Below are 24,499 nucleotides of genomic sequence, written 5' to 3'. Positions count from 1 at the left end.
TATGGAACTTGGGTGTGGTCTTGAAAGCAGCCTGCTTTCCTACTACATCTGTGCTTATGGAAAACTAGAACAGTGTTTTGTAATTGTGCTTTCTTCATGCTCTGGAGTTTCTTACGTAAACAGCCCATATCACTTCATACAAGAGCACCATGGGCTGCTGATGTACTTCTGCAGACTTGTTTTTAATACAGTCGTCTTGGGCAGCCTGGGTGGCTTGGCGGTTTAGCGCTGCCTTCAGCAAAGGGTGTGATCCTGGAGACCAGGAATCGAGTCCCATGTCGGGCTCCCTGCATGGATCCTGCTTCTCCCTCTGCCTGTGTCTCTGCCTCTCTGTCTCTCTCTTTCTCTGTGTCTCTCATGAATAAATAAATAAAATCTTTAAAAACAAATTCAGTCATCTTTTCTCCACTGGTTCACATTATGATTTCTAAGATGTTTTCTTTTCTGATTGATGTGATATTGACCCAAATCCTTTATCTCTAAATATATATTCTTATTTAGAATTTGTCATATTAAAATGATATATGAACTCCTCGAGGCTAGAGACTAGATCTAATGTAGAGGGGAATTTTCAACATTTATAGGACTCTTTTAGTGGCAGACCTCTCCACAAACTAAAGGATCATATCTTAGTTTGATCTATTAAGTTTAAATTTTTGTGGATTCTTAAAAATTGAGACATCTTTTCTTTTGTGAGACAGTATGTATGTATAATAGAAACAGCTTCAGAATGAAATGCAAAAACATCTAGGCTCTAGTCCCAGACCTGTCATTTTCTAACTGTACATGAATTTGGGCAGAGCATTTAATCTGTCATCTTATTTGGAAGTAATAGCAAGGGAGACTATATAATGTATTAGAAAGAAAAAAGGGAAAGCAAAATACAGCTGTGAAAACAGCAGGTAGGCAAGCTTCAAGGGAATCCACAGGAAGAAAATAGTTGGAGATTTTTAGTAATTAATTTTATTTAAAAATTTTTACAGCGTTTTACTGCTTTGTGTTATTATCTAATTTCAGTGTGAGTAAAAAAAATAATGAGTTTTTGTTAAAAGGCAGAACTTTGTTCTCATCCAACCTGAACCATTTATTTACTAACTAATCCCAGTCAGAAGAGATGTTATATTTTAGTTTTATCTTGAGGAAAGATTTGGCTTCTCTTAGACTGTTGAAAGCCTAGAATAGCTTATTGGCCTTCAAATAATGATGGTAATGATTCTGTGACACATATACCTTTTTTCTATGCCATGGCTTATTATGAGATTCAATTTATTTAAGGTATATGAAGCTGCTTTGAAATGGTTAGAAGTTATACGAAGTCCTGAGATATTGTTAAGTCCTTCACCCCTACAAATGTTTACTTTTGAAGTGATTGAAATTGAAATATTTTATTCTAAACTGGCTATAAAGTTTTAATTTATAAGATTCCAATCATTTACCATTATATTTATAGCAGCTAAACTGACAGGAGATGTGGGCCCATGTTCTTTTAGTTCTGCTCATCTGGGAATGCAGAAGTAAAAAAGTGGGAGGCCTAGAGCTTCTACTACAGGGGATTCCATTTTCTATCAACACATAGCTTGAAACCACATTCAAGCCAAAGGACTACTTTTAGTTTTACTGAAACTAAGATGATGTTTTCATTCCCATATAAATATTTTATGTATTTATTTAATGTATGTTAGAAAAATATACATTTGAGTCTACTTTTGAGAGTAAATTTGTTTTGGGGCACCTGGATAGCTCATTTGGTTGAGCAGCTGACTTGATTTCGGCTCAGGTCATGATCTCAGGATCATGAGATGGAGCCCTGTGCCAGTCTGCTCAGCATGGAGTCTGCTTGAGATTCTCTCTCTTCCTTTCCTGCTGCCCCTCCTCCCATCTAAAAAATACTAAAATAATTTTTAAAAAGAAGTTGTTTTATATTGTAAAAATAGTTCTAATAAAATGTAGTAAAGTTATGGTAAGCAAAAATGAGAAAAATTATGAAAGTGGCCCACATAGCCAAACTTTGGGAAATAGGAATTTGGGCGAGCAAGATCCTGCTGTGGAGAAGTAGGGAGAATTTTTTGCAATGGGATAGATGTTTCTTAAAGTGGCTTCAATGTACAGTTCAAATTGAGAAGTTGATATATTATTCTTGGAAGAAGAAAATTTTTTATTTAAGTGAGAATGAATGGACTTCACTTGTGCATTGTATATATGGTCATATACGTAGTTGCTTTTGAGAATTACTAGTACTTGTGTGATGTAAAGACCTTGCATCATCTGTCTTTGAAAGCAAAGCCCAGTTGGTAAATATGAAAGTCTATTTGTAAATGACTAGCCAATCTGAGCAAGTATTTGAGGATAGGTGTCTGGCCTTCTGTGGAGATAAGAGGGTCCTCAGTGCCAAACTGGCAGTTTCTGTTGACAGAGCAGGCACATAATCTCTATACATGCAACAAAAGAAGATATTCTTTCTTAAATAGTCTAGAGAACTTTCAAAGGCTCATATGAGAAAATAACTGGGAGATTTGCCTTACAATGCCTACCCAGTGCCATGGGAAATGCAAATCAAAAAAATGTCAGCAAAAGTAATTAGCTAAATTTGAAATTCAAAATCTAGAAATCTAAAAAGATCTGTACAGAGGAGAATCATCAAGAATCCATGAAGAAAGGAACTAGGATGGCATTACAGGAATATGATGTAGTTACTGGAAAACAGGCTACCATCATAGTTTGCATACTTTGGAAATACATTCTGTCTAAATGTTTGACTTTCCAGAAAAATGAATACTTTGATTGCTGATTCTAAGTTAATTACCTAGTCATTAAGGTAATTTATAGAACACTCATGGATTTTGTGTGACCAAAATTACCTGTTCATGTTTCCTGATCTGCCTTTTCACTTGCAAATCTTTCTTAATTTCTAAAACTGTATAAGGGTCTCATACTGGACTTTGAAGACTGGATTGTGGAGGTGAGGTGTGAGTGGAGAAAGTAGAAGAAAGAGAAAGATCATTTCGGGAAGATCAAAGTCTAATATAGTTTTTAAAGATTTATTTATTTGAGAGAGAGCATAACAGGGAGGGGCAAAGGGAGAGAGAGTCTCAAGTAGACTCCACACTGAGCAAGGAGCCTGACATGGAGCTTGATCTCACAACCAGATCACAACCTGGTCTGAAACAGTGTGGGATGCTTAGCCAACTGTGCCAACCAGGCATCCCATGGTCTAATATTGAAAGAAAGGTGAGTACTTGAGAATGAAGAAACGATAAAAACAAAAGGAAGCAGATATAAGTAAGTAGTGACAAGGCCACAGACTAAAAAGTAATTGAAACCTCACCTTGTAAAATTCAAACAATTAGTCTTTCAGTCAATACTTTTCCTGAATGTAATACATTCAAAATAATTGTATAGTGCTTTTAATTATTTTGAATTACATGACTCTTATTTGCATCACTACAATATAAAATGATACCAGTTTTTTGAGAATTACAGAAGTCCTTTACCCAACTTTCTATGTCATGGCTCATTGTTTTTTCACTTATGTATTCATCATTCAACATTTATTAAGCATGTGCCATGTTCCAGGAACATCAAACCTTCCATGGCTTACAGTCTAAGAAAATAGAGAAACTTTTGCAAGTTTGATTATGGCAGGGAAGTACTTTTGTGTGCATAGAGACATAACAAGGCAACATAATGTAGACAGGAAATGATGAAAGAAAATAATTACAAAGAAAAGGTGTTTTAAGTTTACTTAAGTCCTCTTAAGAGTGTGTTCTTGGTAGGAGAGTGTATGCATTACTTCTTTGTATATCTCCATGGTATCCAGGACAAAACCTTGCACATAGATCTGATGAATATCTGTCATTATCAAGTGTTGTTTGATGTATCAAGTGTTGTTTTATGACTTTAAAGGGATTGGCTTTTATTAACTTGAATTTTCTCATTTTCTCTCTCCCTCTCTTTCTCTCTCTCTCTCTCTCTCTCTCGCCACACACACACGTGAAGTGCTGCCGTCACTTTTGCTAAGTGAGGACTCCTTTCCCTGCTTAGGCTCCTGAGTAGTGCTGTATTATAGAAGCTGCTGTGGTTAAGCTTTGTTGATTTCAAGGAGTAGAGTCTTGCCCAAGTTACCTCCGTAAGAGGGGTCTAGTGTAAGAATTCATAGCTGGAACTAGAAGATGTCAAGAACCAAAGCAGCTCTAAAGAAATGCTCTTCTTTCTACCTGTTAACTCCCTATACAGCTATTGTTAATTGCTTCCCCACTCTGCTCTAAAAAGTGACTTCATTTTCTTCTTCAGGTCATCTTTGTATTTTTACTCATTTTTCTCATAGCCTTGGATTAGATGGGGCTCTTTCAAGTACCACCACCCACTTTTATGGACTCTGTCTCTGTCTCAGTTTCACCTCTCACTGTTAAATACTCCATGTATTACAGTTCCAATTACCAACACTGAGAAGTTGATGGGCCCAGCTCTCCTGTGCCAGACTATGTCGTAGAATTCTACCACAGGCAGTCCGTGGGTCATGGACCACCTCTGGTACAGTCACCTCTAGCCTGCTACAAAACATGGTTATCTAGGTCATAGGTATTATGGACAGGGCTCTCCCTTTGTAAAGAGTGTAAGCAAGTGTTTACCTAAGCTCACCAAATGCCATCACTGAATATCTACATACACTTAAAAACTTAGAATTATTTTCCTACTCTCATATATCCTAACCAAACTTCCACAAACACTAAAATAATTTTGTTAAAAAAACATAACCCCAATTCTTGTTTTCCCTTTTGTTTCTCCTCTTTTTCATGATGTGCTTTGTTCTTCAATCCATTCACTTATTGGACTTTCTCATACACAGATATGATTTAAGTTCCAGAAAAGATTAAACCTTAGAGATTCGTTGTCTCTCCTCTTTCTTATCTTTTCATAATAGAGCCCATGTAAGTTTCCATTTGTTGATGTTTGCCCTGTTTCCACCTTTATCTTATTGCTTCCAAGAATTCTGTATAAGCTCTTTTTGGAGAACACGTCAGACTAGGTCTCTTCATTTCACCTTGTTACTTTAGGCCAAGTTCTTTTGACATTTACCCCACAAATGAATTCCATGTTCATTTGGATTTGCTGAGTTAGAGAAGTCATGAGAAAAAAGAAATACTTTCTAGATTAAAGAAATCAAGTCTGAGATCTTGTGAAATTTCCAAGATCGCTCAACTTTTATTTAATTCTGAAGTTACGTAATACAGAATATCTCAGTAAAAGACATTATGACCATAGCACAAATAGCCCACATTTCTAATTTAGTTTTACAGTTTTCTTCATGTTCTCAAAACATCCTTTTATGGTAGTAACAAAATCAGAGTAAAGCATCCTTTTATTTTGAACTTCCTTAATTTATCATTTTTATTTTTTTAGAGAGGGAGTGGGAAGGGGGCAGAGGGAGAGAGAGAATCTCAAGCAGGCTCCACATTTCAACATAGAGCCTGATGCCGGGCTTGATCTCACAACCCTGAGATCATGACCTGAGCCAAAATCAAGAGTAGGATACTTAACTGACTGAGCCACTCAGGTACCCTGGCCTTCTTCAATTTGTATAAATTTAATGGATGAGGTTTTTTTTAAAAAAAAAAAAAAAACAGTAATAAAGCAGTGTGCCGATACGTACTCTTCCCTGGCATTTCTCTCGCCTTTAGCTAATATTTGTAATTCCTTGTTAATGTGTTTTGGTATGTAGGTTTATTCTCCAGCTCTTCTTACAAGAAACATTACAAGAAAATCTAAAAGCTAACAACATGTTCTTTCTCTTGAAAAGGTCAAGAGGAGTGATAATTTAGAAAAAGGTGCAATGTAACATTCAAAACCAATTTTTAGGAATCTTATGAGCAGTATGTAGGTTTCACTGCTTGCTTTGATAGGTACTCAGTAGATATTTGTAAAAATGACTGACAATATTCATTCTTAAATCTAAAAAGTTTATGGTCATTTCAAACCCTCATAATCTGGATTTTAAGGGAGTAACAAGTACTTAAAAACCAAGTTTTCTTTTAGAGGAACATAAAGAGTAATTAATGACAGCACTACCTTCCAGAAAAGTCTCAAAATTAACTATGTAGGACTTGCTGAAACTTCATCCTTTGGAAAGACTGACAAAAGGTATCCCCTTGCCTTAAATGCAGGGCACCCCTTTTTCATAGACCATATGCAGGGTTTTATTTGGGGCTGATAAACACATCTGGATTCTTTTCTCTTTATTCATTAAGCTTCAATTTGATTATCTACTAATAGATCAATAGTCTTAGTCTATTGTTTTCTAACATCTCTAAGGGAAAAAACATCTAGCAGTCATGGTGTTATTAAAAGAACACCATGAATTATTGTTATGACAACTTTAATTGTATGTTATGAGAAATCAGATACCATCTTGAGAAGTCAAGGTAAATCATTGCCACATTAATGGTTTAAGACCAACGAGTGATAAAAATGCTTACAATGTGGGAAGTTCTTCCATTATTGAATATGAATTGGGAAATACTTGCTAGAATTTGATTTTAGCAATAGATCATCTAGATTCCACTTGCAAAACCTTTGTTTCACTGAGTCTGAGAACCAATGGTCTTAATTATTAACTTCTTAATAAACTGAAAAATAGCATGTCAGTCAAGGTAGAGTCTGATGTAAAAATTTTAGACTCGAAATTTATCAATGCTTTTATTTTAAAAAGTGATTGTGGGGTGCCTGGGTGGCACCGTCCGTTACACCTCCAACTCTTGGTTTCATCTCAGGTCGTGATCTCATGATTGTGAGATTGAGCCCCACGTCAGGCTCAGCATTGAGTCTACTTGAGATTCTCTCTCCTCTCATGGCCCTTCCAACTTGTGCGTTCTCTCTCTAAAAATAAATATATTTTTTTAAAAAGTGGTTGTGCATGTACTTATATCTCAATAAATTACAAAATGTTTTGTTTCTATTGCCCATCTTTTAACACCCTCAGCTTCCTACCATCCTCCTTCCCCATCATACATATATGTACTTTTTCTTCTCACATCTGTGTATGATCTTCTAATAATGGCTGAATAGACATGAATTCGAGATGGAAAAGTTCAATTTTTCTAAAATCTAAAATTAAGCACTATAGTATTCAGGCTTATACTTTTCTTTAAAAAGAAATCACTGTCCTTAAACCATGTAGGATGGTAATGTGAAAGGATGTGGCCATGAGCCACTATTCAAAATCACATATATTTTTTTAAGTCCCTGTGATGAATGTAAAATGATCTCCTTGGTCTCTGAAATTCCAACAAATAACCTCAAAGTCTTGTAGTACTACAATACTTTGTGTCAGCACTCAATCCTGATTGACAGCTGACCGGCAACATTTCATAGTGCCCATTTTCCCTTTTCAATGATATAAGGTGTTTTCTTTTAAAATGTTCTTTTCTTCTTGGTACAGCAGGCAAAAGATCATGCCTGCTGATGACTCAAAAAGAAAAACAATTCTGAAGGCCTCAGAAACTAATGTAACTAAGCCATCTTCAAAGTGTCAGGACACCACCAGTCAGGCAATCGGTTCCTTTCAGGGTGATCTTAATCTTGTTCTGACCTTCAGGAAGGTTAAGATTAGTAGGAAGAGGCTCAGTTTATATTCCCAAGGCTAATGAATGGTTTTATTATATGACCTGACCGTATCTGTTGCACAGTCATAGTGACAAAGAGGACATTTGTTTCTGTGTCAAAAGTCTTCTTTTAAAAAACCTTTATTCTTACCCCAAGGAGAACTGTCACCACACAGGATGCTTATCAGAGACACTGTCAAGGTTCCAACCTTACTCCACCCATGCCCCAGTTGCTACCTGTTGGGTGTGTGTGTCACCATTTCCAAGCCATCTTCTCTTGAATTTCAAGAGGGGCCACTCTGGGCAGCTGTCTCCCAGTTTTATATGTTTAGAATGACCTTCCTCATCTTGCATTCACATACAAACCAAGGAACACACAGATTGGGTTTCCTGGCTTCCTGGGTTAGAATCAAGTTTGACGCTGATAGATGGGGTCAAACTAAGGTGCCCTTAGGAAGTTGATCATGAGATATGTCAACCCAAAGAATGTTAAAAAGTGTCATTATACCCCCCCAAAATTGAAATTGAATATAAGTAAATCTGTTAAATATTCCTCCCTCTTTGAGCTCTAAAGCATAGGTGTCTACTCTTTATAAAGAACCTTACAAATCTGCTGCACCTTTAATAAGATTTTTTAAAGCAGTGATATCTTGTCTTAGTTTTTAGTTTATTTATTTTGAAGAACATCTTGTGTATTTCAGACAATAATTTTTATCTTAGGCCACAAGAGTATTTTTATCTGGAGTCGAGGTGAACTTGGATTCCTGGCATAGCAGTCCATAGATCATTTGCTATTCTCTCGTCTCACTGGTCTTTTGATAATAATCTGAGAATTTCCTGGAATCACTTTAGGCCATAGCCTTCCCACTAGTGGTCCTTCCAGTCCTGGTTATTGACTGTGTCAAGAGAAATGTGTGACCAGGTAGTCAGACTAAGTTACTCAGCAAACTCATTAATCTCTAGACCAGCTCAGGCACCAGTCTTCATATCTGCTTTCTGGTGGTTACACAAGGTAGCAGTATTGATTTTAGACAACTCTGTCACTTGATAATTGCTTAAAGCCCTGAAAAATGTCTGTTAGATTAAGAAGGCAAAGGGCAAAGTGTACTGTTCTTTAATATTTTATAAACTTCTGATTTATTTTTCTCTTTGCTCTACCAAGGAGTGAAGCCTATTGAGTTCATCTCAAAACTCAAAGAATAATGAATCCCAAGTGTGAAGAGTCCCATCATAACAGTAGCTTCTCTAGTGTTTGTCTCTTTTGGTCCTTCAAATGTTTCTTCAGGAAAAGAAGCAGTGACAAATCTAAAATGAGAGAGTTGACATCAGGGACCAATGGTATGGAATCTTAGTTCACTTCCCATATCAGAAAGATTTTATAATATCAAAAAAATAAATAAATATGAATTGGAGGGGGAGAAAGGACTCCAGAAGGACAGGAAACAAATTTTAAATTACCAATAGTAGGCAATTTATATATGTTACTTTATTCAATCCTTGTAACTGCTCTGCAAGGTTATTATTACACACCTATTTTACAAAAACTGTGGCTTACTGCAGTTAACCGGCTATCCAAAACTGTGCAGCTCATGTGCTACTTCAGAGCTAGTACTATCTCAATGCAAAACACAGACTCTTTCAAATACATAATTTTGTTCCAAGGAAACAAGACAGCATTCATTATAACAACGTGAAGTCGACTGGCACATTTCCTAAAATATATATTTTGGCAGATCTTTTTCTATAATGACTTCCATCTAGAATCCCTGTTAACTTTTTTAGGTCAAAAGAGTAGTAGCTCGTAAGACATTGTATACCAGTCTGGAAGGAATATTTTTATATTTTTACTAACATTATCTGGCCCATTAGATTTAAATGCAGCAAAAGTTTGGTGTGAAAGGACCCAGGACCCCTCGGCACCCAGGACCACCCCCTTACACACACACACACACACACACACACACACACACACATACACACCACAGCTTTTCCTAAGCCTTCCAGTCAGTCATATTTATTTACTTTCATGAGCCCAGGTAAGAATTTCAGGATTTTCGCCCACCAGCTATTGAAAAACAGGTATGTGTCTATGTGCCAAGCATATGGTAACTAACTTCTTACATGTTATCTCAATAATTGCTATGTATTATTATATATAAGGACTTCTTTATATCCCAATTTTACAGACAGGGCAATGAACTCAAAATTTTAGAAATGTGTGCAAGTTCACCTAGCTAAATTACAGAGCTAGAATTTGAGTGTCTGTCTTGACTCTAAAATCGTTCTCTTAATAAATAAATAAATAAATAAATAAATAAATAAAATCGTTCTCTTCCTTGTGACATGTTTACATTTGCCCTTCTACTCACAGTCCCTCTGTTTGGATGATATTTCTACCTTAGTTGTTAGCTGTGGCTTTTTAAAGCCATTGTAAAATGAGAAGCACCCACCGAAAGTGATAATACCTTAGAGTCACATGGAACTGGGTTTTCATTCTACTTATGATCTTGGTTGTTAATCGCATCTAGTGAGTTTCAGTAGTTTTCAAATCTTGAATGTCTCTTTGGTTCCATTTTTTGCTGTTTTCCATTTCCCTTCTCATAGTATTTATGTTCATTTTCCATGTGGATCTTATGTATAATAGCTGCTTTAATATCTTTGTCTGCTAATTCCATCATCTCTCAGTCCATTTCTGTTAACTCATTTTTTTCCTGAATATGGGTCACATTTTCCTATGCCTCATAGGTATAGTAATTTTATATTGAATGCTGTACATTGTGATTTTATGTTTTAATGTGCTGGATTTTGTTGTTTTTCTTTAAAGAATTTTGGATTTTGTACTGGCAGTGACAGTCAGTCACTGATTGTATATTATTTGGTTTTCTTCCAGTCTTGTTCTTAAGCTCTTTCAAGACAGGTCTAGACTAGTCTTCACTTCAGGATTAATTTAGCCTCATATTTAAGAGTTGCTCTTTTGGGGTTCTTTATTGAATGCCCTATGTGTTCAAGAAAGTCTCTGCTGGGTGGCTGGTGGGAACTTGAATGATTTCTGACCCTCATTGTGCTCTTTGGCTTCAAGCTCCATGATAATTTTTTTTTTCCTTCTCTGGACGTCATACTTGTTGGGCCTTGTAGGGTTTCACCTGATGTGTGCACTGACTAGTATTCACCAAAGACTCAAGAATAACTGTATGAAAATTTCTGGAAATCTCTGGATAACTAGCTACCTCCTTTTGGGTACTCTGCTCTGCAGGTTCTGCCTGCTTTGGCCTCCCCAAACTCTCTGATCTCTTTTTCTTCAACTCAGAAGAGATTGTCTAAGGAGGCTCCTCCTTACAGCCTAGTCTACAAGTCCTAGTCTGATCAGAAAGCCTCATTTGCTTCCCATCTCCCAGGAATCACAGTCTTCCACTGCCTGTCATCCAGCAAATACAAATAGTTGTTGCCTATATTTTGTCTAGTTTCCTAGTTGTTTACTATGGAAGGGTAATTCTTAACCCTGTTACTTGCTCATAATCAGAACTCTAAGTCCCTGTGGATGGAAGTGTTTTTAACTTCTGTAAATCACAGGTGGCTTTTTCTTTTCATTTTTAAAGTGGAGATAAGACCACCTCTCAAGCATATTATAAAGATTAGAAATAATATTGCTATATTCTCTTTGTCCTGCATGACATTGGATATAACATGTCTGTGTCATGATTTCCTTATTTGTGCAATGGGAGTTGTAATAACCCTTATATCATAGAGTAATTGTGTGGATTAGATGAACTAATATCTGTAGTTTGCCAAAAGTCATGTCCTTGCACACAGTAAGAGTTCTCAGCATTAGCTAAATAAATAATTTTAGACAATCATGGGGATGTTGTCTGCTATCAGAAAGAAAACAATCCTACCACTAACCAATAGCAAACACACATGGAATTCAGAGGACATGTAAGCAATTTCTTAACTTATATATTAAGTAAGTGGTGGCTGTTATTTGGATATTGCCACAAGTGTTGTTATCTAACCAGGTATTAATATTAAGACTAGAGAAAATAGGAAGTCAATTGTAAATATGATCAGAGGGGTTTAGGTGGACTATATTGCCCCAAGCTTGATCATTTAGGTATAATCCAGACTCACCTGTTATCAGTTCCAGGGTTCAATACTTCCACTACTCTCTTATTAATATCTTAGACTCCCTTGTTTCATTGTCACTCAGTTCAATACCTCCTGGCAAAGTCCCAATCCTGGATGGACTGTGAACCTTCTCTGCTTCTGTTCAAAGCAAAGTGAATTGATGTTATTATTAACTAGGGTCACCAAGCAAGCTAACCAGGTTTGTTAGTTAACTAATACACATATATACATTAAATATGAAATATAATTGTATATTATTTTGATGCTGACTCTTTTATCCATCTCTCCTGCTAAAGACCAGCCTGCCATGAGTTCCATCTCTTTCTCCTCCCTCTACTGGCTTCTTCCAGTCAACAAGTTGTCTTTCTTACCTTAAAAACAAACCAAAATAAAAAAATAAAACAACAAAGCCTTCCAAGATTGAACATCCCATTCTTTCTTTCACTGTATTTTTCTCCTCCATGGAGTGATCAAATTTTTATTGGCATCACCTACATTGTTTTTTGCATTTCATCTTAAAAGCATTGAAATCTGTCTCCCACCCAGACTACTCTGTTGAAAATTCTATTTGTGAAAGTCACTAATGACTTCCATGTCATTAACTTCAATGTGTGCTTTCAAGTACTTTCTTTGCTTATCCACTCAGAAGCATTGAACACTGTTAGACTATCCTTCTTTCTTGAAAACTGGTTTCCTTTCTACTATCTAGACACCCTATTTCCTTTTGTGGTATCCTCTTCCCATTCCTTTAAAACTAGTTGGTCTTAGGCTACTTCCTTTTGTCACTCTGTATATGGAAGTTCGACTGCCAGGTGGTCCATAAATAGAAAGAAAATATGGTCCCAACTGATCTTATTCTAATCCACTTTTATATTATGTTATGCTGGTAATTTGCTTATACCTTACTGTTTTTCCTTTCTCACCCTACCTAATCTGATTAAGCTTCATTCCAGGGATCTTTATCGCTGGCTCACAGATAGGAAGATAATAAGCAATCAATAAAAATATGTTGAATATTTTAGCATCATGAGGACCAGTACATATTGTATAAGTGCCTTTAGAGCATGCACTCACTTGATCCTTCTTTCTTTGGATTAATTAGTATTTATTGAAAATTGAAAAAAATATTGATGGAAGATAGGCTTCAACTTATTTCCATCTGTGATTGATTAATAGGGGACTGTGCTTAGAGAGCTATGTTGAACATACTTGTCCAGGGGTCAGTGGAAATGAGTGTTGCAATCTATTAATATTGTCATGCCTCATACAAATAACATAATATCATTTGTTGAGCATGGACCATGTGCCAAAGACTCTGATAAACAAACACATTACTTCAATTAGAGGTCACAACAGCTGCATGAGATACTGTTATTACACTTGTCTTTGCATTGATATAACTGAGATAAAGAGATGTTAACAGCTTGCCCAAGACTACACAGCAAACAAATAGTATAGTTGAGATTTAAATGTAGTCTGTCACACCTTAGAGGCTATGGGCTTAAGTATCATACTGTACTCATAATGTGGATTGGTGGCCTTTCCTTTCCTTGTATTTTTGCCATTCTTGGCCTAAATTAAACTATGAAGAGGGGACAGAAGAACAGTATAGGTGATGTTAGTATGGAGAGAGGTTACTCTACACTATGAAGCCTCAGTTATCACATCTCAAAAATGAATTATTTCATTAAAAAATATGTACACACAATACATACTGATTTCAGCTCAGGTCATGATCTCAGGGTTTTAAGAGGACCCCAAGTTTGGCTCCATGCTGAGTGTGGAACCTGCTTGAGATTCTCTCTCCCTCTCTCTCTGCCTCTCCTGCATACTCACACACTCTCTCTTTAAAAAATTAAATTATAAAAAACAGAAATTAGCATTGTTACATTAGAACCGTATAATACTCAGCCTTCATATTTAGATTTGTCCAATTGTACCAATAATATCCTTAATAGCAAGTGGACACTGCTAAAAAAGTCACACTGTGTATTCAGTTGACATATTCTTTAGTTTGATGGAGCCTCCAGCAATCCACCAAACCAAAATTCAGATATCCTACCCCAACACTGGTTCCCACAGTGGTTTCCACTTGAGTGTCTCTGCCTTGGTAAACTGGATTCTCCCCTTCTCTCTCCAATTTGAGGAGCACTGGTTTGCCCTGTGTCTTACCTCTATCTTATGGATCCACAAAGAATGATTTTTCAGTCTGTTCAGCTTTTTTTACTTAACAAGATAGAGTGATGACTTCTAAGCTCCTTATATGCAGAACTGGAGACCAGAAGCCCCTTTAGTCTCCTTTAATCTGAAACAGTTCCTGTCTTTCTTTGACTTTCACAACCCTGAACAGTTACAGGGCAATTATTTTGTAGAATGTTCCTCAATTTTGGTTTAAGTGATGTTTTTTCATGATTAAATTCAAGTTATTTGCATTGGTGAGAATAGCCCAGAAGGGATGTTGTGTTATTTTGAGTTGAATCTTAATAGGTTGGTGCATGATTTCAATTTGTCCCAGTATTGATGAGGTTCACTTTGATCCTTTGAATAAAGATGACATCTAGGCATTTTGATGTGACTGCCAGGCTTTTCCACCATTTAACTCATTAAAACTAATAAGTATTTAGGTAGCTATGTGAGGTAATGGATATATTAATTAGCTTGACTATAGTGATAATTTCACAATGTACATGTATATCAAAACATCATGCTGTATACCTTAAATATATACAACTTAAATAAGTAAATAAATATTTTCTAGGGTAGCATTTTGAAACTTTGTTTGCAAGAACTTTGCTCTCCTTACCCCACTTTGGCTGTGATTTCTACTCACTCTTCTCAGGCTGCAGCACCCCATGCCAGGTTAGCTCTCCATATGGGCACTTGCCCCATTCTCTTTGAATCCTGACATCCCTCTCTGGACTAACATGCATCCCTGTCCCTTCCAGCAGAATGCTTACTTTATTTCTGCTTTAGGACTGAATTTTTCAGGAAGGGAATAGAAAACAGATTATATGTCATTTAAGATCACTTCTAACTATTGCATTCTATGACAGATAAATTAATATCATTAAATATTTGCAAGTTTATGCTCAGGAAATGGGAGTGGAGGTGCACTGAGATCACTGGGACAAAGGACCATGCCTGAAATAGTCATGGAGGCTGGGGAAAGTAAGGCACTTAGTAGCTTGGACAGGGCTGGATGTGTCAAATAGGGACTCAGGCCAGAAGCACAAAATCCAAGAGGAGGCAGAGAAGTCAGGCTATGCATACCAATAACCCTCAAAAAAGGGAGAAGTGATGACAGTGAATAACCAGAATGCAGCAAATGTCCATTAAAGCAGTCAAAGCAGGAAAAGGGAAATATTTAACAATACTAACCAGCCAAGTATCTTTTTATTTTTTTAATGATAGTCACAGAGAGAGAGAGAGAGAAGCAGGCTCCATGCACTGGGAGCCCGACGTGGGATTCGATCCCGGGTCTCCAGGATCGCGCCCTGGGCCAAAGGCAGGCGCCAAACCGCTGCGCCACCCAGGGATCCCCCAGCCAAGTATCTTAATATGAGTTACAGTGATTAGTAATCTTATGCATTATGGGAACAATTCATTTTGTCAAAGTAATAATATGTTGCTGACCACATGTTATCAGACCACTAGATGCCATAAACTTTTTTTTTAATAAATTTATTTTTCATTGGTGTTCAATTTACCAACATACAGAATAACACCCAGTGCTCATCCCATCAAGTGCCCCCCTCAGTGCCTGTCACCCATTCACCCCCTCCCTCCTCCCCTTCCACCACCCCTAGTTCGTTTCCCAGAGTTAGGAGTCTTTATGTTCTGCCTCCCTTTCTGATATTTCCCACACATTTCTTCTCCCTTCCCTTACATTCCCTTTCACTATTATTTATATTCCCCAAATGAATGAGAACATACAATGTTTGTCCTTCTCTGATTGACTTACTTCACTCAGCATAATACCTTCCAGTTCCATCCACGTTGAAGCAAATGGTGGGTATTTGTCGTTTCTAATGGCTGAGGAATATTCCATTTTATACATAGACCACAGCTTCTTTATCCATTCATCTTTTGATGGACACCGAGGCTCCTTCCACAGTTTGGCTATTGTGGACATTGCTGCTAGAAACATCGGGGTGCAGGTGTCCCGGCGTTTCATTGCATCTGTATCTTTGGGGTAAATCCCCAACAGTGCAATTGCTGGGTCGTACGTAGGGCAGGTCTATTTTTAACTCTTTGAGGAACCTCCACACAGTTTTCCAGAGTGGCTGCACCAGTTCACATTCCCACCAACAGTGTAAGAGGGTTCCCTTTTCTCCGCATCCTCTCCAACATTTGTGGTTTCCTGCCTTGTTAATGTTCCCCATTCTCACTGGTGTGAGGTGGTATCTCATTGTGGTTTTGATTTGTATTTCCCTGATGGCAAGTGATGCGGAGCATTTTCTCATGTGCATGTTGGCCATGTCTATGTCTTCCTCTGTGAGATTTCTGTTCATGTCTTTTGCCCGTTTCATGATTGGATTGTTTGTTTCTTTGGTGTTGAGTTTAATAAGTTCTTTATAGATCTTGGAAACTAGCCCTTTATCTGATACGTCATTTGCAAATATCTTCTCCCATTCTGTAGGTTATCTTTAGTTTTGTTGGCTGTATCCTTTGCTGTGCAAAAGCTTCTTCTGAAAGAAATTGAGGAAGACACAAAGAGATGGAAAAATATTCCATGTTCATGGATTGGCAAAATTAATATTGTGAAAATGTCAATGTTACCCAGGGCAATTTACATGTTTAATGCAATCCCTATCAATATACCAGGGACTTTCTTCAGAGAGTTAGAACAAATTATTTTAAGATTTGTGTGGAATCAGAAAAGACCCCGAATAGCCAGGGGAATTTTAAAAAAGAAAACCACATCTGGGGGCATCACAATGCCAGATTTCAGGTTGTACTACAAAGCTGTGGTCATCAAGACAGTGTGGTACTGGCACAAAAACAGACACATAGATCAGTGGAACAGAATAGAGAGCCCAGAAGTGGACCCTGAACTTTATGGTCAACTAATATTCGATAAAGGAGGAAAGACTATCCATTGGAAGAAAGACAGTCTCTTCAATAAATGGTGCTGGGAAAATTGGACATCCACATGCAGAAGAATGAAACTAGACCAGTCTCTTGCACCATACACAAAGATAAACTCAAAATGGATGAAAGATCTAAATGTGAGACAAGATTCCATCAAAATCCTAGAGGAGAACACAGGCAACACCCTTTTTGAACTCGGCCACAGTAACTTTTTGCAAGATACATCCACGAAGGCAAAAGAAACAAAAGCAAAAATGAACTATTGGGACTTCATCAAGATAGATGCCATAAACTTTTTGATTTCTCTTGCCAACCGAGTAAGAGCTCTGGTCAATACAGGCTCTAAGTAATTGATGTTATGCTGCCATCCTTTGGTCGAATTTAAAATATCTTCCTTACTAATGAACTATTTTGGTATGTTTTTAACACAGAGAGATAGTAAGAATTTTAAGCACAGCATTATATTTTTTAGATTGACAATAATGTTAAATTTGTGGGGGGAGGTGAATATATTAAAATGTTTACATTTTAAATAAATTTAAAAGTCACAAAGTCCATTCTAGTCAAAGATAGATTGCCACTGTTTGTTTATTGCATTTTCTTCAAAGGCTTTGTCTTACTCAATGATGCTTTAAGACTTAGCACTTTTTTTTCAGTCATGATACTTTTCCATTGTTTTTCTCTAAAGTATTATAAGCTTGCAGTGGATTCCCTTGATGCTGTCCTTAGGTTTAGACAGAAGGGACCCACACACTAAGCTTTACTATTTCATGGGCTCTGAATGTCATTCATGACCCTCTACAGGCACAGGCATGTGTACAGGCACACAGTCAAGCACATGTACACACACATGCACACACACAACTTTTTTTTTTAAGAACACCCATGCCCATGTCACTTAGGATCTCTAGACTAGAGAAAGAATGCACCAAAAGGAATAGGCCAATTACCTCCAAGGTAGACACAGGGCTGGGAATATTTCATGTTTCTTCCAGCCAAAGTGCAAAGATTTCCTAGTATAGAGACCAGTGAGTAGAATCCTTATGAGGATAGTCCCTTGATAGTGAGATGACATTGTCCTAGACAATGAAGTCTGCTTTACCCATGCTAACGAAGTGTAAAAACAAGCCCCAAAGGAGTAAATTATGTACCTATGTCCTCATAATAACTATGTCTTTATTTTTTTAATTTATTTTTATTGGTGTTCAATTTACCAACATACAGAATAACCCCCAGTGTCCGTCACCCATTCACTCCCACCCCCCGCCCTCCTCCCCTTCTACCACCCCTAGTTCGTTTCCCAGAGTTAGGAGTCTTTATGGTATCCCTATCAAAATACCATGGACTTTCTTCAGAGAGTTAGAACAAATTATTTTAAGATTTGTGTGGAATCAGAAAAGACCCTGAATAGCCATGGGAATTTTAAAAAAGAAAACCACATCTGGGGGCATCACAATGCCAGATTTCAGGTTGTACTACAAAGCTGTGGTCATCAAGACAGTGTGGTACTGGCACAAAAACAGACACATAGATCAGTGGAACAGAATAGAGAACCTAGAAGTGGACCCTGAACTTTATGGTCAACTAATATTCGATAAAGGAGGAAAGACTATCCATTGGAAGAAAGACAGTCTCTTCAATAAATGGTGCTGGGAAAATTGGACATCCACATGCAGAAGAATGAAACTAGACCAGTCTCTTGCACCATACACAAAGATAAACTCAAAATGGATGAAAGATCTAAATGTGAGACAAGATTCCATCAAAATCCTAGAGGAGAACACAGGCAACACCCTTTTTGAACTCGGCCACAGTAACTTTTTGCAAGATACATCCACGAAGGCAAAAGAAACAAAAGCAAAAATGAACTATTGGGACTTCATCAAGATAAGAAGCTTTTGCACAGCAAAGGATACAGTCAACAAAACTAAAAGACAACCTACAGAATGGGAGAAGATATTTGCAAATGACCTATCAGATAAAGGGCTAGTTTCCAAGATCTATAAAGAACTTATTAAACTCAACACCAAAGAAACAAACAATCCAATCATGAAACGGGCAAAAGACATGAACAGAAATCTCACAGAGGAAGACATAGACATGGCCAACAAGCACATGAGAAAATGCTCCGCATCACTTGCCATCAGGGAAATACAAATCAAAACCACAATGAGATACCACCTCACACCAGTGAGAATGGGGAACATTAACAAGGCAGGAAACCACAAATGTTGGAGAGGATGCGGAGAAAAGGGAACCCTCTTACACTGTTGGTGGGAATGTGAACTGGTGCAGCCACTCTGGAAAACTGTGTGGAGGTTCCTCAAAGAGTTAAAAATAGATCTGCCCTAGATCCAGCAATTGCACTGTTGGGGATTTACCCCAAAGATACAGATGCAATGAAACGCTGGGACACCTGCACCCCGATGTTTCTAGCAGCAATGTCCACAATAGCCAAACTGTGGAAGGAGCCTCGGTGTCCATCGAAAGATGAATGGATAAAGAAGATGTGGTTTATGTATACAATGGAATATTACTCAGCTATTAGAAACGACAAATACCCACCATTTGCTTCAACGTGGATGGAACTGGAGGGTATTATGCTGAGTGAAGCAAGTCAGTCGGAGAAGGACCAACATTATATGTTCTCATTCATCTGGGGAATATAAATAATACTGAAAGGGAATATAAGGGAAGGCAGAACGTAAAGACTCATAACTATGTCTTTAAACAAAGCCCAACCCTATATGAAGGACTTCACAAATCCAGTACCCAGTGGTGAACTTACAGTGTTCTGAATCCAGTCAAAAGCTATCAGGCAAAAAAAAAAAAAAAAAAGCTATCAGGCATGTAAAGAAACAAGAAAATAGGATCCATAAGCAGTAGAAAAGAAAATCAAGAAACAAGCCCTGGAAATAACACAAATGGCAGGATTAGCAGACAAAGAGGTTGGAACACCTATCATAAATACATGTCATAAGCCCAAAAAGAAGAAAAACTGAGCGTGATGAGGGAAGAAATGAAAAATATCAAAAAAGAGCAAAGTGAACTTTTAGAGATGAAAAACATACTACCTATAGTGATAAATATACTAGATGGATTAACATTCAGATAAGATGTTAAAGAAAAATAATATCAAAAAAAAAAGAAAAATAATATCAGTGAACTCAAAGACATCACCATAGAAACTATTAAAAATAAAGAGGAAAAATATTGAGTGAACCTCCATTGCCTGTATGATCATGGGTCTGATATATCTGTAGTTAGAGTCCCAGGAGATAAAAAATGTTGAAAAAATAAGATCTGAAACATTTCCAAATTTAATTAAAATGATAAAACCACAGACTCAAGAAGCTTGAGAAATTCCTACTAGAAAATACAAAAAGAAAAATCACACAAAGGCACATTATCATCAAATTGCTGAAATATAATGGTAGAGATAAACGCAGTTAGGGAAAAAAAAGACATATGATGCACAGAGAAATAAAATTAAGATGACAGAAGTCTTCTCTTCGGAAACCATGCAAGCCAAAAGACGGGGAAAACATCTTGACAGTATTGAAAGAACTATCTCCAGTTGGAATTCTGTTCTCAGCAATACCATATTTCCCAGCTGAAGACAAAGGATTTTTTTCAGACAAATGAAAACGAAGAGAATTCATTGCCAGCTGACCTGAGATACAAGAATTATTGAAGTTATTCAAGAAGAATAGTTTCTCAAGAAAAGTGATACCAAATAGAGAGTTAGAGCTACCAAAAGGAATGAACAAAACCAGAAAGGGTAACTAGGTGTGGGTAAATATATGATAATGAGTCACTATAGATGAAATATTTCCTCATTTTAAAAATCCTTTTAAAATGTAATTGACGGGCACCTGGATGGCTCGCTTGGTTAAGTGTCTGCCTTCAGCTCAGGTCATGATCCCTGGATCCTGGGATCAAGGCCTACATAGAGCTCCCTGCCCAATGGGATGCCTGCTTCTCCCTTGCCCCTCATCCTGCTCTTACCTCTCTCTCTCTCTCTCTCTCTCTCTCTCTCTCTCTCTCTCTCTCTCTCCCCCTCTCTCTTTCTCTCAAATGTTAGTGTAAATTTAAAGTCCTACTTGCAGTTTTAAATTTAGTAGTCCATATAGATTTTAATTTTTTCCCTTGAGTGCCCTAGAGGTGCTGCTAAACCTCTGATAAACATTACTCATGAAAGAGTATTCCTTTAAAAAAAATACTCTCAAAAAAGAATTTTAATAAGCTTGACCAAAATATATAGAAAGTGTATTGTGTTGAGTGAAACTTTGTAGGTAATAATGAGAGTAATAGAAAATCATATTGGATGACTAGTCTGTAATTATGTCAAGGAACACATACAATGAAACAAGTTCTTAAAAAAAAAAGAAACAAGTTCTTTTGGTTACTTTGTCAAACAGCCAACACAATGGGGAAAGGTGGAAGAAATGTCCCATAAACACAGTGAAAGGGAACCAGAAAACCGAATATGTAATCTTGGAGTAATGACAGCATTAGAAAACAAAACCAACAAAGGACAACACCTTCCAGATCAATCTGAGATGCGTGAGAGGCAAACTATTTACTAAAGTTGGGGCTTTACTAATCCTGTACAGAGATACTTGGAATATTTGACCTTCAGTATGATTAACAAGCATTGCTTTGAAATTGTGTTGGTGCTGTTGGCTTCTTCTACTATCTTCTCCCTAGAATTGAAACTGGCTTTCTTCCAACAAAGAGTAAACAGAGAGAGTTTAAAACTCTTGAATAGATTTCAAAAATCATCCATTCAGCAGTGTCTAGCACACAGGAAAAACTTCCTGCTTCCCCAGCAGTCTGTGAATCGTCACCAGTACCAGAAAGGACAAGCACTGGCCATTCTTCATGAGATGCTTCAGCAGATCTTCAACCTCTTCAGGGCAAATATTTCTCTGGAGGGTTGGGAGGAAAGACACATGGAGAATTTCCTCACTGAACTTCATCAACAGCTGGAATACCTAGAAGTGCTGATGAGCCTGGAAGCAGAGCCGAACAGTGGCATCCTGAGAAGTGACAACCCTAGATTACAGATTAAAAGGTACTTCCAAAGGATCCATAATTACCTGGAAAACCAGGAGCACAGCAGCTGTGCCTGGACGATTATTCGAGGAGAAATCAACCAATGTCTGTTCTTTGCATTCCAACTGATAAGAAATCTAAGCAAATAAGGAATGGATTCTTTGAAGAATGTGGACCAAAGCCAACTGCAGGCTTTAAAAGCATAGGGTAGGGGGGGGTGGGGGGGGTGGGAGGACTTTTCCAGACACTCTTATTTCTTTTTGTCATAAATTGGTAGTATTGTTTTGGGGGTTATATATATATATATATTTTTTTGCATATATATTTGCAAATATATACAAAATTATATACAATTGTATACAATATGTATGAATATGTATCCTTTAAGATTATGCATATTAACTATAATTGTCTTATTGTGTAATGTCACTTTGTATTTTCTATTCATCTTAAGTTTTATGAGCTAAAGTAGATTCATTAATATTTCATAACTGGTTCTTCAAATGGGAATATTTTCATCAAAGTTGACCAGGTAAATAAAACACTCCACCGTAATAATACTTTTCTTAACATAGAACATCCACTCCAATGATTTCTTTGCTAGAAATTGGTAGAAACAATGAGAAGTACTAAGGATAATGTACCTTGCAAGATTTGAAAATATCAATACACATTGAATATTTGTTACAGGTGATGCAATAGAAATAGGGTGAAGGGACATGAACAAACAGATTAGGAGGGAAAACATGCACGAGAAGAGATTCAACCTCATTCATATTAATAAAAAATGCAAATTAACAGTGAATAACATGCCATTTATAACAGGTGAAGGCCCACACTCTTGTGGAGACTTGGGAGAGGGATGCCCTTACAATTTGCCAGAGCACTGAAAATTGGTAGGATTGCTATAGAGGCAATTTGGTGACACTTATTAAAATTACAGTCTTTGCAAACCATGAGAGATTCCTAACTCTGGGAATCAAAAGATTGCAGAAAAGGAGGTGGGTGGGGGGTGGGGTAACTGGGTGACGGGCATTAAGAAGGGCACACGATGAATGAGCACTGGGTATTATACTATATGTTGGCAAATTGAATTTAAATTAAAAATTTTTTAAATTAGTCTTTTATCCATAAACTCTGGGCTTGAAATTTATCTTATAAAAACACTGCACATGTGAGTAATGACTTATGTACAATATTATTCATTGCAGTATCATTTATAATATCAAAAGACAGGAAATCACACAAACTCTTTTATTTTTTTTAAGATTTTATTTATTTATTCATGAGCAACACACAGAGAGAGGCAGAGATATAGGCAGAGGGAGAAGCAGGTTCCCTGCAAGGAGCCCAATGCGGGACTTGATCCCAGGCCCCAGGATCACAACTTGAGCTAAAGGCAGACACTGAACCGCTGAGCCACCCAGGCATCCCCAAAAGCTTTTAATTAGAGATAGTTAAAATATATTCACACACACAAAAAACACACTCAGCTGGAGAAAAGGATGAGGATGCTCTCCCTATATTGAAGAAAAAAAGGTAAAAAAAAAAAGGTCAAGATGCAGAATGTATTTGACATTAAAATGTAAAACAAATTTTACATTTGACCTAACTGGTATATGAACAAATAAAGAATATATAAGAAATAAATTACAATGATAACCTTTATTTTGGGGAGGAGAGACTAAGGGAAAAGGACAGGGCAGAGGTGGTTTTACACCATATTTTTACATTTTAATTTTTAGCCATGTGGACATAAGAAATCAAAATGATAAAATGTATCCAACAAGTGACAGCTATTAGAAATATGGGTGAAGGAGGGGCACCTGGGTGGTTCAGATGGTAGTGTCTGCCTTCAGCTCAGGTCATGTTACCCCAGTCCCAGGAGCAGGGCTGCATAGGTCTCCTTACTTGGCAGGGAGTCTGCTTCCCCCCATGCCCCCACCCGGCTCATTTCTCTCTCCCTCTCTCTTGTTCTCTCTCTCTCTCTCCTCCAAATAAATAAGTAAAATCTTGAAAGAAAGAAAGAAAGAAAGAGAGAGAGAGAAAGATGCCTGAAGTGCTAAATGAAGATTAGAAGAAACCAGACTGCACCAGCCTTCCCTCGGTAGGGAAGGGAATGCTGGGGTGGGGGTGGGGGGCGGGCAGGAAGAAGGCTGGACAGGAGGGCCCCTATGCTAACCAACCACTCTGTCAGAGTTGCTGGTGATGAAGGGATTCCAGCTCTTTCAGCCAGGAACTCTCAGAAATCCTTGTGGAACAAACATGGGGCCAGAGAAACTGATGTCCCCTGAGGTTTGGTGGCTTTCCCATAGTCACAGTGACTTTTGCCCAATGTAAGAAGCAGAGCCACAGCCCAAAAGTCTCGAGCTAGTTCTACTACTTTACATCATGTTCTGTTTTAGATTCATTGCATAATTCAGGAGAAAATTTATCACTGAATGTGGAAACTTCGAAGAACAAAACATCTCATCCCAGTTTAATTAGTGTTGGTAAATGTATTAGCTGTTGGTCCATACTTTCAAATTTGGCATGGAAGGGAGGAGGATGAGCAGAATAGGCTCAGGGTCAGCTGCCAGAGAGGAAAGGACAGGTAAGCAGAGGCTGGGAAGTCAAGGGAAAATCTTTGT

General features: G+C 37.4%; 1 protein-coding gene across 12 annotated transcripts in view; it reads left to right on the top strand.

The window, feature by feature from the left end:
- The window catches only part of LOC112650105 (uncharacterized), a 69,997-nt gene that overhangs the window by 35,361 nt on the left and 10,137 nt on the right, over window positions 1–24,499 (top strand). The window contains exon 1 of one of the 12 annotated variants that reach the window (XR_004803718.2): window positions 20,061–22,076. The exons of 9 other annotated variants lie outside the window; for them this stretch is intronic. The gene's annotated coding sequence lies outside the window, so the exon portion shown is untranslated. Of the gene's footprint in view, window positions 1–20,060; window positions 22,077–22,135; window positions 23,977–24,499 lie in introns of those variants that run through there. 2 more of the 12 variants (XR_007414031.1, XR_007414027.1) reach the window with 2 other exon arrangements.

Source organism: Canis lupus, chromosome 11 (assembly GCF_003254725.2).
Source record: "Canis lupus dingo isolate Sandy chromosome 11, ASM325472v2, whole genome shotgun sequence".
NCBI lineage: Eukaryota > Metazoa > Chordata > Mammalia > Carnivora > Canidae > Canis > Canis lupus.
Note: the sequence above shows the minus strand (reverse complement) of the source record. Positions and strands in the feature narration are given on the sequence as shown.